Raw genomic sequence first — 22150 nt, 5'->3', positions numbered from 1 at the left:
CCAGTCATGAAGTTCACTGGGTGACCCTAGGCCAATCATTATCCCTCAGATCAGTCTATATCACAATATTGTAGGGACACAATGAGTAGGAAACAGTATATGTCAATCTGACCTCCTTGGAGTAAAGGCAAAATAAATTTTAGAAAAATAATGCAAATAGAATGAAAAGAAGCTAGTTCACAAAAATAAAACTGAGCAGAATATAATGCTCCGGCAAGAGAAATACCACTAAGAGAAACACCAGGCTTGGCAACCTCTATGCAATACGAAAAAACTGAATATCAGCTATAAGTTTTTGAAAGAATATCAACCCAGACTGTCAGTTCTAGCTTTTCAATAATTGTTTTTGACAAAGGGCTGTAGCTCAGTGGTAGATCACCAGCTTTACACGTAGAAGGTCCCATGTTCAGTCCCTGGCATCTCCAGGTAAAGCTCGGATAGAGAATCCAGCCAGAAAACATGGAGAGCTATTGCTAATCTGTGTAGGCAATACTGAGCTAGATGGATAAATGGTCTGACTCAGTATATGGCAGCTTCCTATGTATTTTCTTCTGCAAGAACACCTTCAAGGAGTAAACACTCTTGGGCCAATTTACATAACAGCAGCTTTGTTAGTGAGACCATTTGGCTAAACATCTTAACATTGTCAATGTTCAGTGCCAATGGTACAGTGCTACAGAAAAATGTCTGTCAAGAGAACATCTCTTTGTTTATTGTTTATTAATTATTTCACACCTCCAACAGACTAAAGTTCATTTTCCTTCCTCTTCATGAAAAGATTTAAAGGGGTTATCCTACCGTTTATATGTCCTCTCTAAATTCACCTGTGATTGGTACTGCCCAAGGGCATCTAAGCAATCAGTTCAAAGCACGGCTTATCACATTTTAACATCTGCAGCATAGTCTTGATTCAAAGACAATGGCCAGAGCAGTTGGACTACGAGAGGAATAGCTATGCCTCCTGCTTTTTTGAAAACTGGATTGTGTGCACTTTGGTAGCTGGCACAGTCAGAAGCCTGCAAAGATGCAGCTTACACTGGGAGGAGCAACTGACTAATCTGTAGGCAAGGTGCAGAGAAAGTCCATAAAGTTTCACTTTGGCAATGAACTCAGCTAAAAACAAAATTGCAAAAGAGGGTTTCTTTGCCTTTGAGACTAGTAACATTCAGTTTCCATGATACTCTCCTCTTTGCAGGCTCTGCACTGGGGATATAACAACACAGGAGATGGTGAACTATCAGAATTGTTCAGTTCAGTGACATCATAGGTATTGTCCAATAGACACATTATCCAATAGACACATGCCTGTTCCAAACAAGCTTGTATGATATTTGGAAGAGAAGAGGCTAGTTTTGTTCTTCAACTGGAAAAAACAAACTAACTGGATAGTAACTTTTACAAACGTGCAATTTATTAAATTTTCATTTTGACTTTGACAGGTTACCCTTTCCAGTTACTTCAGAAGTTTCGCTCAGTAAGCATGATATTTGTATGTTTTGTTGTTGCACTTCTGAATTCTATTCTGTTTTTCCTAAAATAAACCATTTTGTTCAGACTAGATGTTTTCCCCACATCAACATTTTACGGGGCTTGAAGATATTTAAAACATCCAAAATGTTATTGATAGAAATTAAACATCTACATGAAATCTTGACTTTGCTCGAAGGCACATTCTTAGGAAGTGATGGAAGGGAACAATTATTCTGCAATCTAGTGACAAATGAACTGGTTAGCCATAGATTCATAGGTCTAAAAATGATCCAAATGTTCAAACCATTGTGTTTTTACATAATTATAGGCCCATTCATATCACTATACTCAACTGATTATAAGGAAAATGGAGGCCAAAACACAAACAAAACTGAATGAAATCCCAGTGCACCAAGACCTACAGACCCAAATTGGGTAACAGAAATCAGCATCTTCCTCTGATCATTGTCCACACTGGATGCTTTGCAAAACAGGAAGCAATTAACATAACAAGCAATTGATAACAAGTGTGTCCTAGCTTTCACTATCTTGGATGTCAGAATGAGAACATAAGAGCATCCCTGTTGAAGTTGCCCAAAGATTTATCCAGTCCTGTATTATATTTCCAACAGTGGCTAGACAGAAGCTTCTGAGAAGCTTACAAGCATGGCATCCAGCCCTCCTGTTTGTCTGAAGACCTGGTATTTGGAGGAACACTGCTGCTGAACATGGACATTCCATTTCGTTTTCCTTGTGAAATACTGTTGATGGGCTTATCTTGACAGAGGCGGTTATGACAGGTAAAGTGCTCAGTCAGATGAGTTTCAGTCCCGTGTGTGTGACCTGTTTTTTTCCCCTCAGAGCAGCAAGTTAGCAAGATTAGTTATGTACGAACACAGAACCCAATGCAATCAGTTCAGACTGATTTATATATATAAAAAAAAGGATTGTATGTTATTTCAACGTCTGGACAAAAACTGAAACTTTCCTCACAATAACCCTGGCAGGTAGGTTAGGCTGAGAAAGAGTAACTGGCCCAGGATCGCCAAGTGATAATCATGGCTAAGAGGTTATTTGAATCCAGATCTTCCCAGTTCTGGCCTGACATGCTACTACACCACACTGACTCTTGTACAAGAGGTGATGAAATTAAAGCTTAATTTTTACCTATTTTTCATTCACATACAAACATACTTGTGGCCCTGCTTGACAGTACATGAACATATTTTTTATTTTTATGTGCCGTTCCTTTACAGCACTGACCTTCCTTCACCAATCTGTTATATATGTAACCACCAAACCCCACAAGCTTTCATAAGAAACCTCAGCCTTTAGTAGACATGAAATATATAATTTGTATGTTGAAAATAGTCACTACAAAAACAGATGTTTCTGCTACAAGAATGTATTTTCTCTTAAAGTTACAGACATGCTCAGCATGTTGACACTACAGAATTCACGTCTCGGGTTTTGCTCAACAGATATATACGTGTCTCATTTTCAGATGTTCATGGCAACATGGATGTTTATAGCAACAAGAGTCCAGCTTTCTGATACAGAAGTACCATCTCCATCAGCCCCCAAGGCCCAAGCACTGCACACATTACCATAGCTTTGCACATCAATCGCAAATCCATTACACTGGTGTAAATTCTATTGAAATCATATAGGAAGTACTTTCTTTCAAGTAATGTTAGGATCAAGTTGCAAAATAAGGAGCTAGTAATAAAATAAGGAGCTATTTCTAGGACAAGTGATACCTTTAATGTTCTATACAGCCTCCCCACCCACTACTGGTGGTAAATAAACTACAGCAGCAAAACTAAGAATCCATTTAACTCAGAGGAACTAACTTCCAAGTAAGAAAGCTTAGAATTCAACTGAAACAATATTATACAAATAGGTCAGTGCTATATCATAGCAGAGACTGGCATAAGGAGAAGCATAATAGTTAAAAAGAACTTCAAGGCAGGTAAATACAAACAGACTGGGAGGAAACTTCCTGAGAGCTGGGAAGTCATCTAGTTAATACACCTTGACTTCAATAAAGCTTTTGACAAAGTGCCTCATGATATGCTGATTAGCAAGCTAGCTAAATGTGGGCTGGATGGAACAACTATCACGTGGATCCACAGTTGGCTACAGAATCATACTCAAAGAGTGCTTATTAACGGGTCCTTCTCAAACTGGGGGGAGGTAACGAGCAGGGTACTGCAGGGCTCGGTCCTGGGCTCAATGCTTTTCAACATTTTTATTAATGACTTGGATGAGGAGGTGTAGGGAATGCTTATCAATTTGCAGGTGATACAAAATTGGGAGGGATAGCTAATACCCTGGAAGACATAGACAAAACTGAAAGGTAGCTTGATAGCCTGGGACATTGAGCTGAAAACAACAGAATGAATGGGTATGTACAAAGTTCTATACCTAGGAAAAAGAAACCACATGCAGTTATAAGATGGGGGATACTTGGCTCAGCTATACTACATGCAAGAAGGATCTTGGAATTGTTGATCACAAGCTGAATATGAGCCAACAATGCGATGTGGCTTCAAAAAAGGAAAATGCTATTGTAGGCTGCATTAACAGAAGTATAGTTTCCAAACCATGTGAAGTATTAGTTCGCCTCTATTCAGCACTGGTTAGGCCTCATCTTGAGTATTACATCCAGTTATGGACACTGCACGCTAAGATGGATGCAGACAAATTGGAACAAAGATTATCAGGGGACTGGAAACAAAGTCCTATGAGGAGAGACTGAAAGAAATGGGTATATTTAGCCTTGAGAAGACTGAGCAGAGATATGATTGCACTCTTCAAGTACTTGAAAGGTTGCCACAGATCGAGGATCTCTTCTTGATCATCCCAGAGTGCAAGACACGAAATAATGGGCTCAACTTACAGGAAGCCAGATTTCAGCTGAACATCAGGAAAAACTTCCTAACTGTTGGAGTGATACAACAATGAAACTAATTACACTGGAGACATTCAAGAAGCAGCTGCACAGCCACCTGCCAGGTATGCTTTAAGTTGGATTCCTGCACTGAGTAGGGGGTTGGCCTCAATGGCCTTATAGATCCCTTCCAACTTTACAATCCTATGATTCTAAGACACACACACACACACAGAGTGAACCAGATGGCAACCAATACTTATGGAATAGTGTATGACCAATATTTAGCCTATGTTTGAAATAGTGGGATCTACAATGTGTCTTCATTGCCAGTTTTTCACTTGGGGTTGGTTTGTTTTTAAATTGGAATCTTTATAATTCACCAAATGGGTCTTAAATTTACAAAGCAAGAGAGCATACTCAGAATCTCTAAACATTTAGATGCATTAACTAAATTGTATTACATGACCCTGGGCTCATACTCTTGCTTAATAATATAAGAAGTGCCTTGTAGAATCAGACTGTGGTCCACCTATTTCTGCATTCTTTGCAAGAATCCCAGTAACCTGCAGACACTAGATGGTCCACCATAAACTGGCTAGTCTACCAATGGACTATTATCTGCCCACCTGTGTTCCATGTAGTTCTCTTCAGTTCTGCCACTTTAATTGTTTTGGGTTGTTGTTACATCATCACACCTACAAGAGAAATTGGCAATTCCCCAGGATTTAGGGACTGCTCCAGAACATTGTAAATTTGTGGCTGAATGTAAGCAAAAGCAAAACAGATGAAGAAACCTCTTAACAGTATTGAGACAATCAATATGCTGACTAAATCAGTTTTAAACTATATTTAAAACAATATTAAACTTCTAATATATATATAAGTGCCAAGCCTAATGTTTATATACATACGTTTGAACAATTCCTCTCTTATATGGCTCAGCCTGAGAAATGAACTAACACCAAAACAGAAACAGACCCAGGGGAAAAGAACAGGAACCTCAGTATTGTTTAGAGTACTTTAGCAAGAAAATGTCAGTGTGAGACACAACAAACAAGAGGAAACAACTCAGATCTTCAGCAATGGAACTATTCTAACAGCCATATCAGAACAGAAATGAAGTTCGGCAACACTCCATCCTTCACTCTTGTTAACATGAGTTAAGGTGGCCTCCTGTCTCTCTCAGAGCATTTTGGTTAATGGCCACAATAGGCTACAAAATAAGCCATATGATGCTGCTTTCTGGACATGTTCATACTCTCTCTGGGTTGTGCACACCACTAAATAAGCAAGTGTCATAGGCATAATGCAGAGGTGAGTGTACAGCTTTCCAAAACGGTCAGATTTAAATCCTACAGATTTCTTACTTTGGGAAAACAAAAGTACGAGGTGAAAGACATTTCAATAATTAGCAAGCCTGTATGAAAAGCTAGACTTCCTTCATATTGATCACATTGACACATAAAAGTAAGCCACACAGAATGGTTTGTAAAACCATACTGTGCACAAGCTGCATTCAGCCTGAGAGTTCCCACTCTGCTCCTCCCTTCCTCAACTGGGGAAACAACCCACAAAGCGGCTGGCTTAATGTTACATCAGAATCTGGATTATGGTTTGTTTGCCCATGGTTTGTTTAAACCATGGTTTGTTCTTGAGGTTTGTTTGCATTAAACAAGCCATGATCCTGGGTTCGGATGTAATGCTAGCCTATCCACTTCGTGGTTTGTTTCTTTGCTTAAGGAAGAGAGAACTGAAGTCGGGGCACTTGGGTGTCATGCACAAGTACGTAGCTCATAATATGGTTTAACAAATGTATTGTATTTGTATCTTGCCCTTCCTCCAAGGAGCCCAAGGTAACCTTATATATGTTAGTTCATTTTATCTTCATAAAACCATGCAAAGATGAGAATTAGTAACTTATCCAAGGCCTACCCAATACATAAGCAGGGTTTTGAACTCAGACCTCTCCAGTCCGAGTCCAACTTTCCATCCACTACACTGGCTTGTATGGACATATATATTAAACAGAATTATGCATGGCCCTTATTCCTGCCCACTCCATCCTCACACCACTCGTACCCTCTTCCCTTCTTATTGTGCCATGTTTGAAGACTTCTGTCTTTAAGTACTAACAATACTTCATCATTTCACTCAGTTGGAAAACTATAGTTGCCAGGACTGGCAAAAATCAGGATCTTAAATTACAGGCTGAAGCTGGTTTCAGATCCCAGTTTGTTCTGATCTTGGCAATCATAATTTCTCAGTCTGGACATAATAAGAAACAATCATTATATTAACCCAGGGAGTCTTCAAGCATGGCACACCAAGAAGGGAGAAGAGAAAGGGCAGCACAAGGATGGAATGCATGGGAACAAGGGTCATGTTTTTCTTGTGTTAGTAAGCTCAGATATATGCATCCAAACCAGACCAATGGCTCTCATCTATGATTTTATGAAAGCCTCATGTAGTATATAGCAGTTTCCAGCCAGTTTATTTGAAAATATAGAAATAAATGAGAAAAAAGAAATGCATTTATGGTAACAGAAAAGTTGCATGAGTTGAGAACAGAAAATGGTTATAGCCTCATTGTATTCAAAGTTAGAGAGCCAGTATGGTGTAGTGGTTAAGGTGCTGGACTATGACCTGGGAGACCAGGGTTTGAATCCCCACACAGCAATGAAGCTCACTGGGTGACCTTGGGCCAGTCATTGCCTCTCAGCCTCAGAGGAAGGCAATGGTAAATCCCATCTGAATACCGCTTACCATGAAAACCCTATTCATAGGGTTGCCATAAGTCGGGATCGATTTGAAGGCAGTCCATTTCCATTTCATTTAAAGTTAGAACTGATAACTTAAGAGCCTAGGTCAGTGCAATTTATCAGAGCGGCTATCTTGGGTCAGAAGCAGCTCAGAGAGAATACCACTGATTTTGTCGTAACTTCATGCACGGTACACTACAGCCAATGTGGTGCCCTCCAAATGTCGTTGGACTCCAATTCTCATCAGCCCAAGCCAGGATGGCCAATGATCAGAGATGACGGAAGATGTAGTCCAGAAACATCTGGATGGCACTGGTTCCACCTGATCTATAAGAATCACATGCCACACCACCAGCCTGTGTCTGGCTAAAACATGTATTGAATAACTGCAGCTACTTTCATTAAAAGCAAACAGAACACCTTCCAAGGAGAACTATTAATAACTTCAGGTGTTTAAGAGGGACGTTCCTAGTGCATTAACAATTTTGCTGCAAGGGAAGGGGAAAAGTGATCTTAATAGCATTCCTGATTACCAAGCTTCCTTCTATAAACATCAAGCAATTAAAGGTTTATCAACTCAGGGATCATTTTATTCTGCCAGGGCAAATTTTCATTAGTGGAGCTATGAATCAATAGCACACACTGTTTTGGTTGTGGGGGTGTTAACTGTCAGAGAATAACAAAAATATATTAAAGATGACATTCTAAGAATGTGGTATCTTCTGTGTGTTAGTTCTTACACTTCTTTAAATATCTCAAAAAAAGTGGTATTTAGCATTTATATAGCATTTTTGGGGGACCGATGTGTATGTACTGCCTTCAAGTCGATTCCGACTTATGGCGACCCTATGAATAGGGTTTTCATGAAGCATACAATATCCATACAATAACTCTATAAACTGGTTCTGTATTCCTATTCTCATTTTGTAGGTGAAAGAGCATGATATTACTGCCTAAAGCCCCCTACTGAATTCATGGCTGAAGTGAGATTTAAACTGGGTACTTTTCTAGTTCCCACACTTAGACACTATTCCTGAGATGCTGGTACTGTGCAATTATATTTATTTCATTTATTTTTAAAAGTTGTCAGATAAGGCAATAGATTAATCAGATAAAATTATTTGTCTCTTGATAATCCTGATCCCAATATATGTATGCATATGTTCACACACTTGCATTACAGAAAGGTACAGGGTTAAGGAAAACAGAAACGTATATCTTTCCTAATGAAAACCCAATCTAAACCTTTTTCGAGTTTGGCAGTCATTTGCACTCAGTTTCACAAGAAACGGAGCCTTCTCAGGAGATTTCCACCCTCATCTTAAAACCCCAGAGAATTTTGGAGATTTATTCAATTTCCAGACTGTATGTTCCTAACAGATTTGAAAACTCACTGGGATTGTTTGATTGGCATGTACTCTTATGATGCCATTAGTATGCTGAAAGACTTGGGAACGAATGAGGCCCAAGAGTCAAAGCAAGCAACTGGATTGTTAAGGGGTCCACAGTTCTAATAACGCTGCTATTTCAGTACATGATATGCACTGATATGCTCTTTCATTTTCAAAGGGAAATATAGTCCATTGATAGCAAGCAGCTTGATCCTAGCTACATACAAAATGAGACACTTACTAATTGATGCCAAGGATACACCTGCACCAACTATATTTAACCCAATACATACCTGGATATACCACAAACAGATGATGCAATCGACACTTCATTTTGAGTCAAATTAGAGTGCCATTTCTAGATTTCTTAGCATTGACATTAAAACCTCACTGAAGAGGTATTAACTTCACGGATATCCCTTGTGTTAGTTTGGGCAAACATCTCAGGATGTGCCTCATCCTGATTTCCTCTGTACTATAAGCGAATTTCCCTCCCTCTCTATTTTTTATGCTCACATAGCACATATAATGGATGCAACAATCTACACCAAGAAACATGCTATTTCTTCCTTTATTTTTATGGGGAAAAGAGGGGAGAGTTGTTGCCTAACTTTCAACAGTCCAAGCTACCAGTCAAACTCAAAAAGACACTGTGTGATAGGGTCCATAACTAGTACACAAATGCATAATCAGCACTGTGTATAGCTTGTGAGCCACTCAGGATCAAAGCTTGGAAAAGTTACTTTTTTGAACTACCACTCCCATCAGCCCAATCCAGTGGCCATGCTGGCTGGGGCTGATGGGAGTTGTAGTTTAAAAAAGTAACTTTTCAAGCTCTGCTCAGGATACTGGGAGGAGGATGTGTAAAAATAAAAAAAATGCAGGAAGGATAGTAGGGGAGAAGGGGAAAAATGAAAAATACAAAAAGGAGCACCAGCACAGCTACCCTAAGTGAGTAATACTGATTTTCTTCCGCACACTGATTGCAACAGAAGCTACAGCTAGTGCAAAACGCGGCAGCCAGACTGCTAACAAGGACCAAGCGGTCCGAGCATATAACACCTGTTCTGGCCCGCTTGCACTGGCTGCCAATATGTTTCCGGGCCAGATTCAAAATGTTGGTATTAACCTATAAAGCCTTATACGGTGCGGGACCACGATACCTTGCGGAACGCCTCTTCCGATATGAACCGGCCCGTACACTACGTTTTACTACGAAGGCCCTCCTCCAGGTTCCAACTCATAGGGAGGCCCGGAGGGTGGTGACAAGATCTAGGGCCTTCTCAGTGGTGGCCCCCGAACTATGTAACAGTTTCCCCGAGGAAGTGCGCCTGGCGCCGACTCTGCTTTCTTTTCGGCGCCAGGTTAAAACCTTCCTATTCTCTGAAGCATTTTAATTTAAATTGATTTAATTTTAAAAATGTTATTGTATTGATTTTAGACTGTATTATTTTGTATTATATTGTGTCATTTATTGTATTTCCTATGTTATTGTATTTCTATGTTCACCGCCCAGAGAGCTATTGCTAGTCAGGCGGTATATAAATTTAATAAATAATAATAATAATAACACAGGAATAACCTGTACCGCCATATTAGGTAGAGAACCAGTGGACTTTCAGGTGTTTCTGGATACCAGTTCCCATGTGCTTTAGCCAGCATGGCCAATGATCAGAGATTATGGGAACTGTAGTCCAGCAACATCTGGAGGTCTACAGGTTCCTCCACCTAGCTCCATAACTTTCTCTTATTCCACCCCATCCCTGATTAACCAGGTTTTTTTACAAAAGGAGTCTCTAGCTACTGGCATGTAACGTGGAATCACACATCGCAAATCAAACAGAAATTGAGGTTATCTTGTCAAAAAGGTAGATAAGGTTAATGCAGCTGATGTGCTGAATGTGTGTTCTTCAATTTCTAAAAACCCTTTGATCATGTCCCCCATAAAAGTCTCCCAAAAAAACCTAGCAGTCACAGGATAAAGTAGAGTACTGTTTTCACAATCAATCAACTGGATAAATGCAGGAATCAGAGAGAAGGAATTTATGGGCTATTATATCCGTGAAAATAGGTATACAATGGGGGTGTCTCCAAGAATCTACATGGGAACTTGCTCTTGTTAACATATTCATTAACAACCTGGGAAAAGGTGTGAACAGATGCACAGAGGGTGCCAAATAATTTAGAGCAGTTTAATCATAAGCACACTGTGAAAAGATTCTGAAGGCTCTCTTAGCCCTAAAGAATAAATAACAACACGTCGAATGAATTTCAGTGATGGTAGATGCCAAGTGACACACACACTGAGGATAAGTAACCCCAACAAGGTTGAGTAAGCACAGCGCTGAAGAGACTTCAATGGATGACTGACTAAACTCTTAAAATGGTTAAAGAGAGAAGGAAAGCAAAAGCAAAAGGAGACAGAGACATGGTTAGAACCCTAAATGCAAGAATGCAGTGACTAGTATGTAGGGACAAAAAGAACTATTACTATAGTTACTGTATAGAAATAGAAGAGGACAACAAAAAGGGTAGGACAAGAGCCCTATTTCAAAAGATTAGAGAAATTAAAGGGAAATTCAAACGAAGAGTAGGGATGTTGAATAATCAACAGGGCAACACTGATTGACCGAGATAAAATGAAAGGAACATGGAAGCAATACACTGAAGAACTCTGTAAAAGAGATGCAAGGATGACAGATACATTCACAGAGGAACCGTATGAGGAAGAACCAGAAATTTTAGAATGTGAGATGGAAGCTGCTCTTAAAATACTTGGAAGAAACAAATCACTAGGAACAGATGGTATACCAATAGAGTTGCTACAAGCTGCTGAGACTGAATCTGTCCAGATTTTGACAAAAATTTGTAAACAAATATGGAAAAGAAAACAATGGCCCACAGACTGGAAGCATTCAATATACATCCCAATTCCAAAAAAAGAGGATCCCAGGGAATGCAGTAATTATTGAACTATTGCCTTAATATCCCATGAAAGTAAAGTAATGTTCAAGATTCTACAACAAATGTTCTTACCATATATGGAGTGAGAAATGCCAGATGTCAAAGCTGGATTTAGAAAGGGAAGAGGTACCAGAGATCACATCACAAACATACATTAGATAATGGAACAGACCAAGGAATTTCAAAAGAAAATCACCCTATGCTTTATAGATTACAGCAAAGCCTTTGACTGTGTAGATCATGAAAAATTATGGAATGCTTAAAAGAAATGAGGGTGCCACAGCATCTGATTGTCCTGATGTGCAACCTATACTCTGGACAAGAGGCTACTGTAAGGACAGATTATGGAGAAACCGATTGGTTCCCCATCAGAAAGGGTGTGAGACAGAGGTGTATTTTGTCACCCTGTTTGTTTAATATATATGCAGAACATATGATACAGAAAGTGGGATTGGACCAAGATGAAGGAGGTGTGAAAACTGGAGGGAGAAATATCAATAATTTAAGATATGCAGACGATACCATACTACTAGCAGAAACCAGTAATAATTTGAAATGAATGCTGATGAAATTTAAAGAGGAAAGCACAAAAGCAGGACTACAGCTGAACGTCAAAAAGACTAAAATTTATTTATTTATTTATTACATTTATACCCCGCCTTTCTTTTCATGATAGAAACCCAAGGCGGCTTACATATGGTTCCCAGGCAGTCTCCCATCCAGGCACTGACCAGAGCTGACCCTGCTTAGCTTCAGCAGGGAGATGACCTTGTGTGCCTTCAGACCATAGCCTGACAACACAAGATTTATGTAACTTTAAAGTTGACAATGAGGACATTGAACTTGTCAAGGATTATCAATACCTTGGCACAGTCATTAACCAAAATGGAGACAATAGTCAAGAAATCAGAAGAAGGCTAGGACTGGGGAGGGCAGCTGTGAGAGAACTAGAAAAGGTCCTCAAATGTAAAGATGTGTCACTGAACACCAAAGTCAGGATCATTCAGAGCATGGTATTCCCGATCTCTATGTATGGATGTGAAAGTTGCACAGTGAAAAAAGCAGATAAGAGAAAAATCAACTCATTTGAAATGTGGTGTTGGAGGAGAGCTTTGCGCATACCGTGGACTGTGAAAAAGACAAATAATTGGGCGTTAGAACAAATTAAAGCAGAACTATCACTAGAAGCTAAAATGACGAACCTGAGGCTATTATTACACAGCCACAAGAGTGGCTGCATACTATAGCCAGCATGGATTTTTCACATTCCACAATGTTACATTGAAAATACCCCCGTGCCATTCTGATGCTTCCCATAAGCTCATTTCAAACAAAACCTTACAAAACTTATAGTCCTGAACTCAGAAATGCTTGCTTAACAGGCCTCTAAATTTTCATAGCGATACACAAAACAGTCAGAGAGAACCGAGACTTCAAAGTCTAAAAAGAGAGGGGGGAAACCTAGAACCCTTTTGGACTTTTTTCTGTCAAGAGTTCTCATAGTCTGTTGAAATTCATTAAAAATCAGCCATGTTCACAGAGTACCTGTAATCCTATTACTGACCTTGCCCCATACTCTGACCTCCATCTTCTGCAGTTTAAAAGTTAAAAAAATGCATGGCTGATTTTTAATTAATTGAACAAATTTTGCATTAAAATGAATGATAGTGTTAGGCATGCTCAGTAAGAACCAACTGTCAGTGTTCTAAAAGCCAGACTCACAGCTGCTTGGTTTGCCTAATCAGGGGGCCACACCCACACCATACTTTGATTTCACATGAGACAGTCATGGCATCCCCCAAAGAATCCTGGGAAGTGGAGTTTGTGAAGGGTGCTGAGAGGAGATTCCCCTGACAGAGCTCCAGTGGCCAGAGTGGTTTAACAGTCACCCACTCTGATTTAAGGTCTGTGAGGCGAACAGGGCGTCTCCTAGCAACTCTCAGCACCCTTCACTAACTACACTTCCCAGGATTCTTTGAGAGAAGCCACAACTGTCTAAAGTGAAATAAAGGCCAGGTGTGGATGTGGCCAGGGACAGCTTTGCTTTAAATTTGGGTGGGAAGCTACATGAGCCTGCTGTAGAATAAAAAGTAGGGGAAGCGCTGGAAAGCAATGATACTGTTCACAAACTTTTCCTTTTGGAAAGGCAAGGGGCTTCTCCTCTGCCCAGTGTCCGCCCACCCACCCAATCTCCTCCCCTCCCCCGGGTCAGTGTTGGACTACGACCTGGGAAACCAGGGTTCGAATCCCCACACAGCCATGGAGTTCACTGGGGGACCTTGGGCCAGTCACTGCCCCTCAGCCTCAGAGGAAGGCAAAGGTAAAACCACATCTGAATACTGTTTACCATGAAAACCCTATTCATAGGGTCAACGTAAGTCTTGATCGACTTGAAGGCAGTCCATTTCCAAACATGATTTCACAGAAATAAATCCCACTGAACTCAAAAAGTATACAAATGATCAAACCCACCCTCCTTTCTATCCCCTCTCTCTTGCCCCTTCCCTGGCCCTTCCTTTGCCCCTCCCTCCCCATCCCCTTCCAATCCCCTCCTTCCCCCTTCCCCTTGTCCCACTCCCCATGGTCAGTTTTACCTATCTTAAGCATGATTGCACAGGAGTAGATACCATTGAACTCTATAAGCATGCAAATGATCAAACCTGCCCTCCCCTCTTCCTTCCTTTGTCCCTCCAATCCACTCCTTCCCCTTCCCCTCCCCCCTCCCTCTCCTCTTCCCCCATGGTCATTTTCACCTATCCTAACCATGACTGCATAAGAGTAAATCCCATTGAACTCAATAAGCATGCAAATGATCAGACCTGCCTTTCCCCTCCTTCCCCTCTCCTCTGCCTTTTTTTCCCCTCCCCTCTTCCTTCTTCCTCCTCCCCTTACCACTCCAGCCCTCCCTCCCCCCCAGTCAGTTTTACCTATCCTAAGCATGACTGCATAGCGGTTATAGCACAGTGGGGAGAAGAGCCTGGCTGGGAGTCCAGAATCTGTGAGTTCATATCCCCGCTCGTGTGTCCTGGGTGTCAAGGGCCAGCTAAAGATCACCCCCACAGTGAGTGGCTCAGGGGTTACGTGCCCTGCCACCTGTGCAGCCGTGGGCAAGCTGCATAGTCCCAAGGAGCCCAGTTGCCCCCAGCTGGCAGTTGCGGATAAGGAAGGGGCGGGCTTGTGCAGCTGTGGCAAGTGAGCAGGCCCTAGCCAGCTGGGGAGGACTAGCCTCAGAGGGAGGCAATGGTAACCCCCCTCTGAATACCGCTTATCATGAAAACCCTATTCATAGGGTAGGCATAAGTCGGGATTGACTTGAAGGCAGTCCATTTCCATTTTCAAGCATGATTGCACAGGAGTAAATCCCACTGAACTCAGTAAACATGCAAATGATCAAACCTGTTCTTCTCCTCCCCCCCTCCTCCCTTCTTCCCTTCCTCCCCTCCTTCCTCCTCCTCCCCCTCCCTTCCCCATCCCCTGCGGTCAGTTTCACCTATCCTAAGCATGGTTGCAGAGGAGTAAACCACACTGAACTCAAGCAGCATGCAAAATGATCAATCCATTCTCATCAAACTTGCACAGGATCCCACTTCTTACCTTCCGGATTAAAAAGCAGGGAAATTCACTAATAGGCAAAAAAAACCTTACAGTTTAAGAACATACCTATAGCCCACACCTATTTCTATCAAACTTTAAAAAGCAAGGAAATTGGGCACCTACAGTGAATGCACCAGGGGGCAGGAGACCTGACCTCCTCTCTGAGATACTGGACTGCCCTACAAATTTGTCAAAATACAAAGACCATTTGGGTTGGTCATTCACAGTCCAATCCACTTCCTGTGTAGCCTGGAAGAATTTGGTAACATGTGCCTCTGAACATATGGTGAGTGGTGGCAACACCAGCAGTCAGCCCAAATAATAGAAAGAAAACATGTGCTGTGCTGATCTTGTTTTAGCAGGGAGGAAGCAACATTATTAAGACAGTTGATATAGTTCAGATAGTCACTTTAAATATTTTTTACTTTGCAATTTTAGTGAAGTTTTCTATAGGAAATCATATTCTTTCGTTTTTATTTCTGGGAATATGTGAAGTACAGCAACACTTTGCAAAATTTACACTAAAAAACCCTCCAAAAATAATTGTGGAATAATGGCACTGACTATTCTGCAGAATAGTCTCCAGTGGACATCAGGAGTGTCTCAGTTTGCACAAGATAAGGCAGTGGAGGTGAAATATATTCTAGCAAAATTCTAGGTATTCCCTATGTTTTTAATTGACTGTGTCCACCTTGCCTTAAATGAAGTAGCTTAAACACAGCAGGCTGAAAACATGCATCCTCTTTTTTCCAACAGATAGAGTCATTGCTACAGTAGCAACATACTGTAATCAGTCTGATTTTACATCAAACTGCAGTTTCAGATTATTTATTATTTATTTTATTATTTATTAAATTTATATACCGCCCGACTAGCGATAGCTCTCTGGGCGGTGAACATAAAATAGTATAAAAATACAATGAATAACAAAATAATATTAAAATACAATCAACAATACAATAAACATTATTAAAATTAGATCAATGTAACTTAAAATGCTTCAGAGAATAGGAAGGTTTTGACCTGGCGCCGGAAGGAAAGCAGAGTCGGCGCCAGGCGTACTTCCTCAGGGAGACTGTTCCATAGTTCGGGGGCCACCACTGAGAAGGCCCTAGATCTTGTCATCACCCTCCGGGCCTCCCTGTGAGTTGGAACCTGGAGGAGGGCCTTCGTAGCAGAACGTAGTGCACGGGCCGGTTCATATCGGAAGAGGCGTTCCGCAAGGTATCGTGGTCCCGCACCGTATAAGGCTTTATAGGTTAATACCAACACTTTGAATCTAGCCCGGAAACATATTGGCAACCAGTGCAAGCTGGCCAGAACAGGTGTTATATGCTCGGACCGCTTGGTCCTTGTCAGCAATCTGGCCGCCGCATTTTGCACTAGTTGTAGCTTCCGAACTGTCTTCAAAGGTAGCCCTACGTAAAGCGCATTACAGTAATCCAAACGTGAGGTTACCAGAGCATGTACCACTGATGTAAGGTCCTCTTTACTCAAATAGGGACGTAGCTGGGCTACCAACCAAAGTTGGTAAAACGCATTCCTAACCACCGAGGCTACTTGAGCCTCAAGTGAGAGGGAAGAGTCTAAAAAGACTCCCAGACTACGAACCCGGTCCTTTAGGGGGAGTGTAACCCCGTCCAGGACAGGGTATATATCCACCATCCGATCAGAGAACCCGTCCACCAACAGCATCTCAGTCTTGTCTGGATTGAGCTTCAGTTTGTTAACTCTCATCCAGTCCATTGTCGAGGCCAGGCAACGGTTCAGCAAATCGACAGCCTCACCTGAAGAAGATGAAAAGGAGAAGTAGAGCTGCGTGTCATCAGCATACTGATGACAACGCACTCCAAAACTCCTGATGACCTCTCCCAACGGCTTCATGTAGATATTAAAAAGCAGGGGGGACAAAACTGACCCCTGCGGGACCCCATATTGGAGAGCCCGCGGTGTCGAGCAATGTTCCCCAAGCACTACCTTCTGGAGACGACCCGCCAACTGTTAATGCACCCAAAATAGAAATAGAACATAACCTTCAATCTGCAGCACAAAAGGCTGACTTTTGATAGTGATCATATGACATTGACCAATAAAAAATTAATAAAAATAAATTTGACACAGATTTCTAGGATGAATAATGAGGGAAATAAAATTGTCCAGATTAGATTCTCTGTAGAAGCAGTACTAACACAGGAAAGAAACAAAGTAAGAAGAACACCAACATACAAAAATATAATTCTCCATCTTTGGAGATGGCAGGTGTTGCCATCATTCACCATATGCTCAGAGGCACATGGAATCTTTTTTTAGGTTGAAGTTTTAATCTTTTTCACTTTTCTTTGCATAAAAGGAATCATATGCCTGGTTACCTTTGTTGCTCCTATATGTCTTTTCTAGCTCTCTCTTCTTCTTTTTACATAATATGGCCAGAATTGCTTATGATGTGCAGTATTGCATTCTTTTTAAATAATTCATAACATTCTGCTTATATTTATTATTTATTTATTATTTCAATTTATATACCGCCCTTAGCGAAATAGCTCTCAGGGCGGTGAACAAACAAAATAAAATACAATATATCATAATAAAAATACAAAAACATATACAAACAAACAACAAAAAGCACAGCAAAAACAAAATAAATACTACAAAAATTAAAATACAGATTAAAAGATTTAAAAAGTTAAGAAGATTAAAATGCCTGGGAGCATAAAAAGGTCTTTACCTGGCGCCGAAAAGATGGAAGTGTAGGCGCCAGGCGTACCTCTTCGGGGAGGCTGTTCCACAACTCAGGGGCCACCACAGAAAAGGCCCTAGATCTCGTAACCACCCTCCGGGCTTCCCAATGGGTTGGTACCCGGAGGAGGGCCTTAGATTCTGAACGAAGTGAACGAGTAGGTTCATAGCGAGAGAGGCGTTCCACAAGGTATTGAGGTCCCATGCCGTGTAAGGCTTTATAGGTCAAAACCAGCACCTTGAATCTCGCCCAGAAGCAAATAGGAAGCCAGTGCAGACGCGCCAGGACAGGTGTTATATGCGAAGACCGACTGGTCCTCGTCAATAATCTGGCAGCTGCGTTCTGCACCAGCTGAAGCTTCCGAACTGTCTTCAAGGGCAGCCCTACGTAGAGCGCATTACAGTAATCCAATCTTGAAGTTACCAGAGCGTGGACAACGGAGGCGAGGTCGTCCCTGTCCAGATAGGGGCATAGTTGGGCTACCAGACGAAGATGGTAAAACGCATTCCGTGCCACCGAGGCCACTTGGGCCTCGAGAGACAAGGAAGAGTCGAGAAGAACCCCCAAACTACGTACCTGTTCTTTCAGGGGGAGTGTAACCCCATCCAGAACAGGGTAAGCATCCACCATCTGAGCAGGGAAGGTGTTCACCAACAATGTCTCGGTCTTGTCTGGATTGAGTCTCAGTTTATTAGCTCTCATCCAGTCCATTATCGCGGTCAGGCAACGGTTCAGCACATCAACAGACTCACCTGAGGAAGATGAAAAGGAGAAATAGAGCTGCGTGTCATCAGCGTACTGATGGCAACGCACTCCAAAACTCCTGATGACCGCACCCAGCGGCTGCATGTAGATGTTGAAAAGCATGGGGGACAAGACCGATCCCTGGGGGACTCCACAATGGAGAGTCCATGGTGTCGAGTGATGTTCCCCAAGCACTACCTTCTGGTGACGATCCGCGAAGTAGGAGCGGAACCACTGCCAAGCAGTGCCCCCGACACCCAACTCCGCGATTCTCCCCAGAAGGATACCATGGTCGATGGTATCAAACGCCGCTGAGAGATCAAGCAGAATCAACAGAGTCACACTCCCCCTGTCCCTCTCCCGACAAAGGTCATCATACAGGGCGACCAAGGCTGTTTCGGTGCCAAAACCGGGCCTGAAACCGGATTGAAACGGATCTAGATAATCGGTTTCATCCAAGAGCGCCTGGAGTTGGCTGGCAACCACCCGCTCCTAAACCTTGCCCAAAAAAGGGACATTCGCCACCGGTCTATAGTTATTCAGATTATCTGGGTCCAAGGAGGGTTTCTTTAAAAGAGGTCTCACTACTGCCTCCTTGAGGCTACCAGGGACTACTCCCTCCCTCAAGGAGGCGTTAACCACTTCCTTGGCCCAACCGGTGGTCCCAGCCCTGCTAGCTTTCACTAGCCAAGATGGGCAAGGATCCAGAACAGACGTGGTTGCCCGAACCATTCCAAGCACCTTGTCCACTTCCTCGGGCTACACCAACTGAAACTCATCCAATAAAGAAGGACAAGGCCGTGCTCCGGACACTTCAATGGATTCATCTGTCACAACATCAGAGTCAAGGTCCCTGCGGATACATGCGATCTTATCTTGAAAGTGTCCAGCTTTGGTCACTGAGGCACATATGTACTGCCATTTTCAGAGATTTCTCTGTAGTAGATTAAAGATTGCTTAAAGAGTTTGTTTGTTCTTGTTATGTACCTTCATATCAATTATGACTTATGGCGACCTTATGAATTAGCGACCTCCAATAGCTTCTGTCGTGAACCACCCTGTTCAGATCTTGTAAGTTCAGGTCTGTGGCTTCCTTTATGGAATCAAACCATCTCTTTTTGGTCTTCCTCTTTTTCTACTCCCATATGTTTTCCCCAGCATTATTGTCTTTTCTAGTGAATCATGTCTTCCCATTACGTGTCCAAAGTATTCACTAATAGGCAAAAAAACCCAAAGAGGGGATAAATAACATATATAAAATCATGAGAGGAATGAAAGAGGCAAATAAGAGATTTTCTGATCTTTCTGCAAGGCTAAGCAGAAACAAGAGAAAATATTTTTCTCACAGTTCACATTGGACTCTCTCCCAGCAGTATAACTTAATCCAAGAATTAGATAATTTGATGGAAGACAGAAATAGGAAGTTCACATTCAGGGTATCCCTAGTATCAAGCTTCCAAGATTACAAGTAAAAGGCAAGCAAAGGAAACTCACTATTCTGTTGTCACCTTATGCAATTTATAAAGCAACTGAAGCATCCAAATCTGGCCACTGTCAGAGTAGGTACTGGATTAGATGCACAAATGATTTGACAGAATACATATGTTTATATATTCTTATTACTTTCCCTCTCTTCATCCAAGTCAAGAATGCATGGTAAAGCGGACATTCCACATGTGCTCAGGATGCTCCAAGATGAAAGAGAGAAGTGAATAAAATGAAATTTTTGAGATTAGCTCCAAATTCTGAATTTTGCAACATTATTGGGAACTAAGTGCACATTAGCAAGGCAAAAGAAAGAGATGCTAGGAAGGGGCAGAAATTAGGTTTCTTGCTTCATTTGCCTTTACTTCTGGTCCAAGCTAGTTTTAACACACCATTCAGCTTTATAATTTACTTCTTCCTTGGAAGTGGACAGAAGGGGGATATAGGCAGCAAGTTAATTCTCAGCCAAGACTGCAGTATGCTATCCTTTCTGGAGGAAGCTTCAGGGAAATGGAAGCCTAAGTGTTTCAACTAGAAACACAAACCAACTGCAGAGCAACCCAATTTTTCCATCCCCTACTGGTCAGGGAAAGCCACCCCTCCAACTTCTGTATCACATTTTGGTGTGATTTTTTTAAAAATATATTAATTTGCAAACCAGAGAACCTGGTTGCCACAGTCAATAAAGGGATGAAAGATGCTACACAGAAGTTTTGCTATATGGATCTACAGATGTACAATTCCCAAACAGTTGCCCTCCCTGTTATTCCCTCTCATGAATTTTCCAATGCTACCCTCTTTGAACACACAGTTCTTTTGGCTACACTTGCCCTCAATTTCCTTGCTACTTTTCCTCAATTCTGACAATGCCCAGTAACTCCAACAAAAACCCTCAAGTACTATGCTGTCTCTGCATTCCTTTTCCACTCAAGCCCCAGTGAATCAGTTTTCCCTACACAAAGATAATACACTGTCATTTTTTAAAAATGGTACAACTATTATTTTGCCATAATTACAGTCACGGCATCTTCAAACATGATAGTGTACTCCAGTGCACAAATTGTTTTCCTAGAAAAACATTATCTCCATTTAGGAAAAATGGGATGCTGCTTTATACAGAGTCAGAACAGTCATCCATCTAGCTCAGTATCATCTATGTTCACTGGCAGCTGGTCTCTAGGATTTCAGACAGGATTTTCCCCAGCCCTACGTGGAGATGCAAAGGAATGAACCTGAGACCTTTTGCACGTCAAGCATAAGCTCTTCCACTGAGCTACAATCCTTTCTCTGTTATCATGTGAAACACTGCCCTAATAACACATAGTCCATTTATTTTTCTCACTCAGAATTCAACAACAGTCTTTACAGTAATGTCAGTCTCCCCACATTCTAGCCCCATGTTCCACCTGTCATAGGTCTTTAGTCCTAGCCCCATGGATCCTGTGTTATTCCAGGATTGAGTTCCCTATATCTCATTTCACATCATCTATTTTCCAGTCTCCTTCCCCATAAGAACTGTTCTGCCTGTGCTCCTACAGCCTTATCTCCCCCCAATTCCAGCTTTGGTCTGCCACGCCACAAATACAGTGCTGTTGTCTATGCCCTTTGCTTAGTTCAGCCAGTAGCAACAGTTGCAGTTAATCCAAAAGGTGTGGTAATCTGGCAAGATATAGGCAGTGTATGACTGAATTCAAACAGTTCACATGATCCAAAGTTTCTAGGAGCACCAACCTAGTGTGATCCCAGACTTTTGACTCCTAAGTGCAGAAGCTTATGTCTGAATTCTCTTCTCGCACACAGTTCAGCAAAGGAAGTGTTTACGGGGGGGGGGGGGGGCAAGAGCAGGAGAGGGAAGAGAGCAAGGAGTTTTGTGTTCCACAGTGATTGATCATTACGAGCCGTTGCATGGAAACCAAATTTTTGGTGCTTAGGAGGTGCTGCTATGTATTCCCCTATGCTTAAGCCTATGACATTTGCAAAGCAGCCATTCCTGGGCGGGTGTCTTGAAACAGATTCCAGGTGGAGAAGAGTAAAGGCGGAACTGAAGCACTAGCAACTGCAGTTCCTATGCTGATCACCGTAGTAACCAAACAGAGTCTATTCCTCTATG

General features: G+C 41.8%; 1 protein-coding gene across 7 annotated transcripts in view; it reads right to left on the bottom strand.

Moving 5' to 3' along the window:
• The window catches only part of NAV1 (neuron navigator 1), a 407211-nt gene that overhangs the window by 247447 nt on the left and 137614 nt on the right, over positions 1 to 22150 (bottom strand). The gene's annotated exons all lie outside the window — the stretch shown is intronic.

The sequence above is a fragment of the Rhineura floridana genome, chromosome 6, assembly GCF_030035675.1.
Source record: "Rhineura floridana isolate rRhiFlo1 chromosome 6, rRhiFlo1.hap2, whole genome shotgun sequence".
Lineage (NCBI taxonomy): Eukaryota > Metazoa > Chordata > Lepidosauria > Squamata > Rhineuridae > Rhineura > Rhineura floridana.
The sequence above is the reverse complement of the archived record's forward strand: the minus strand, read 5'-3'. Positions and strand labels throughout refer to the sequence as shown.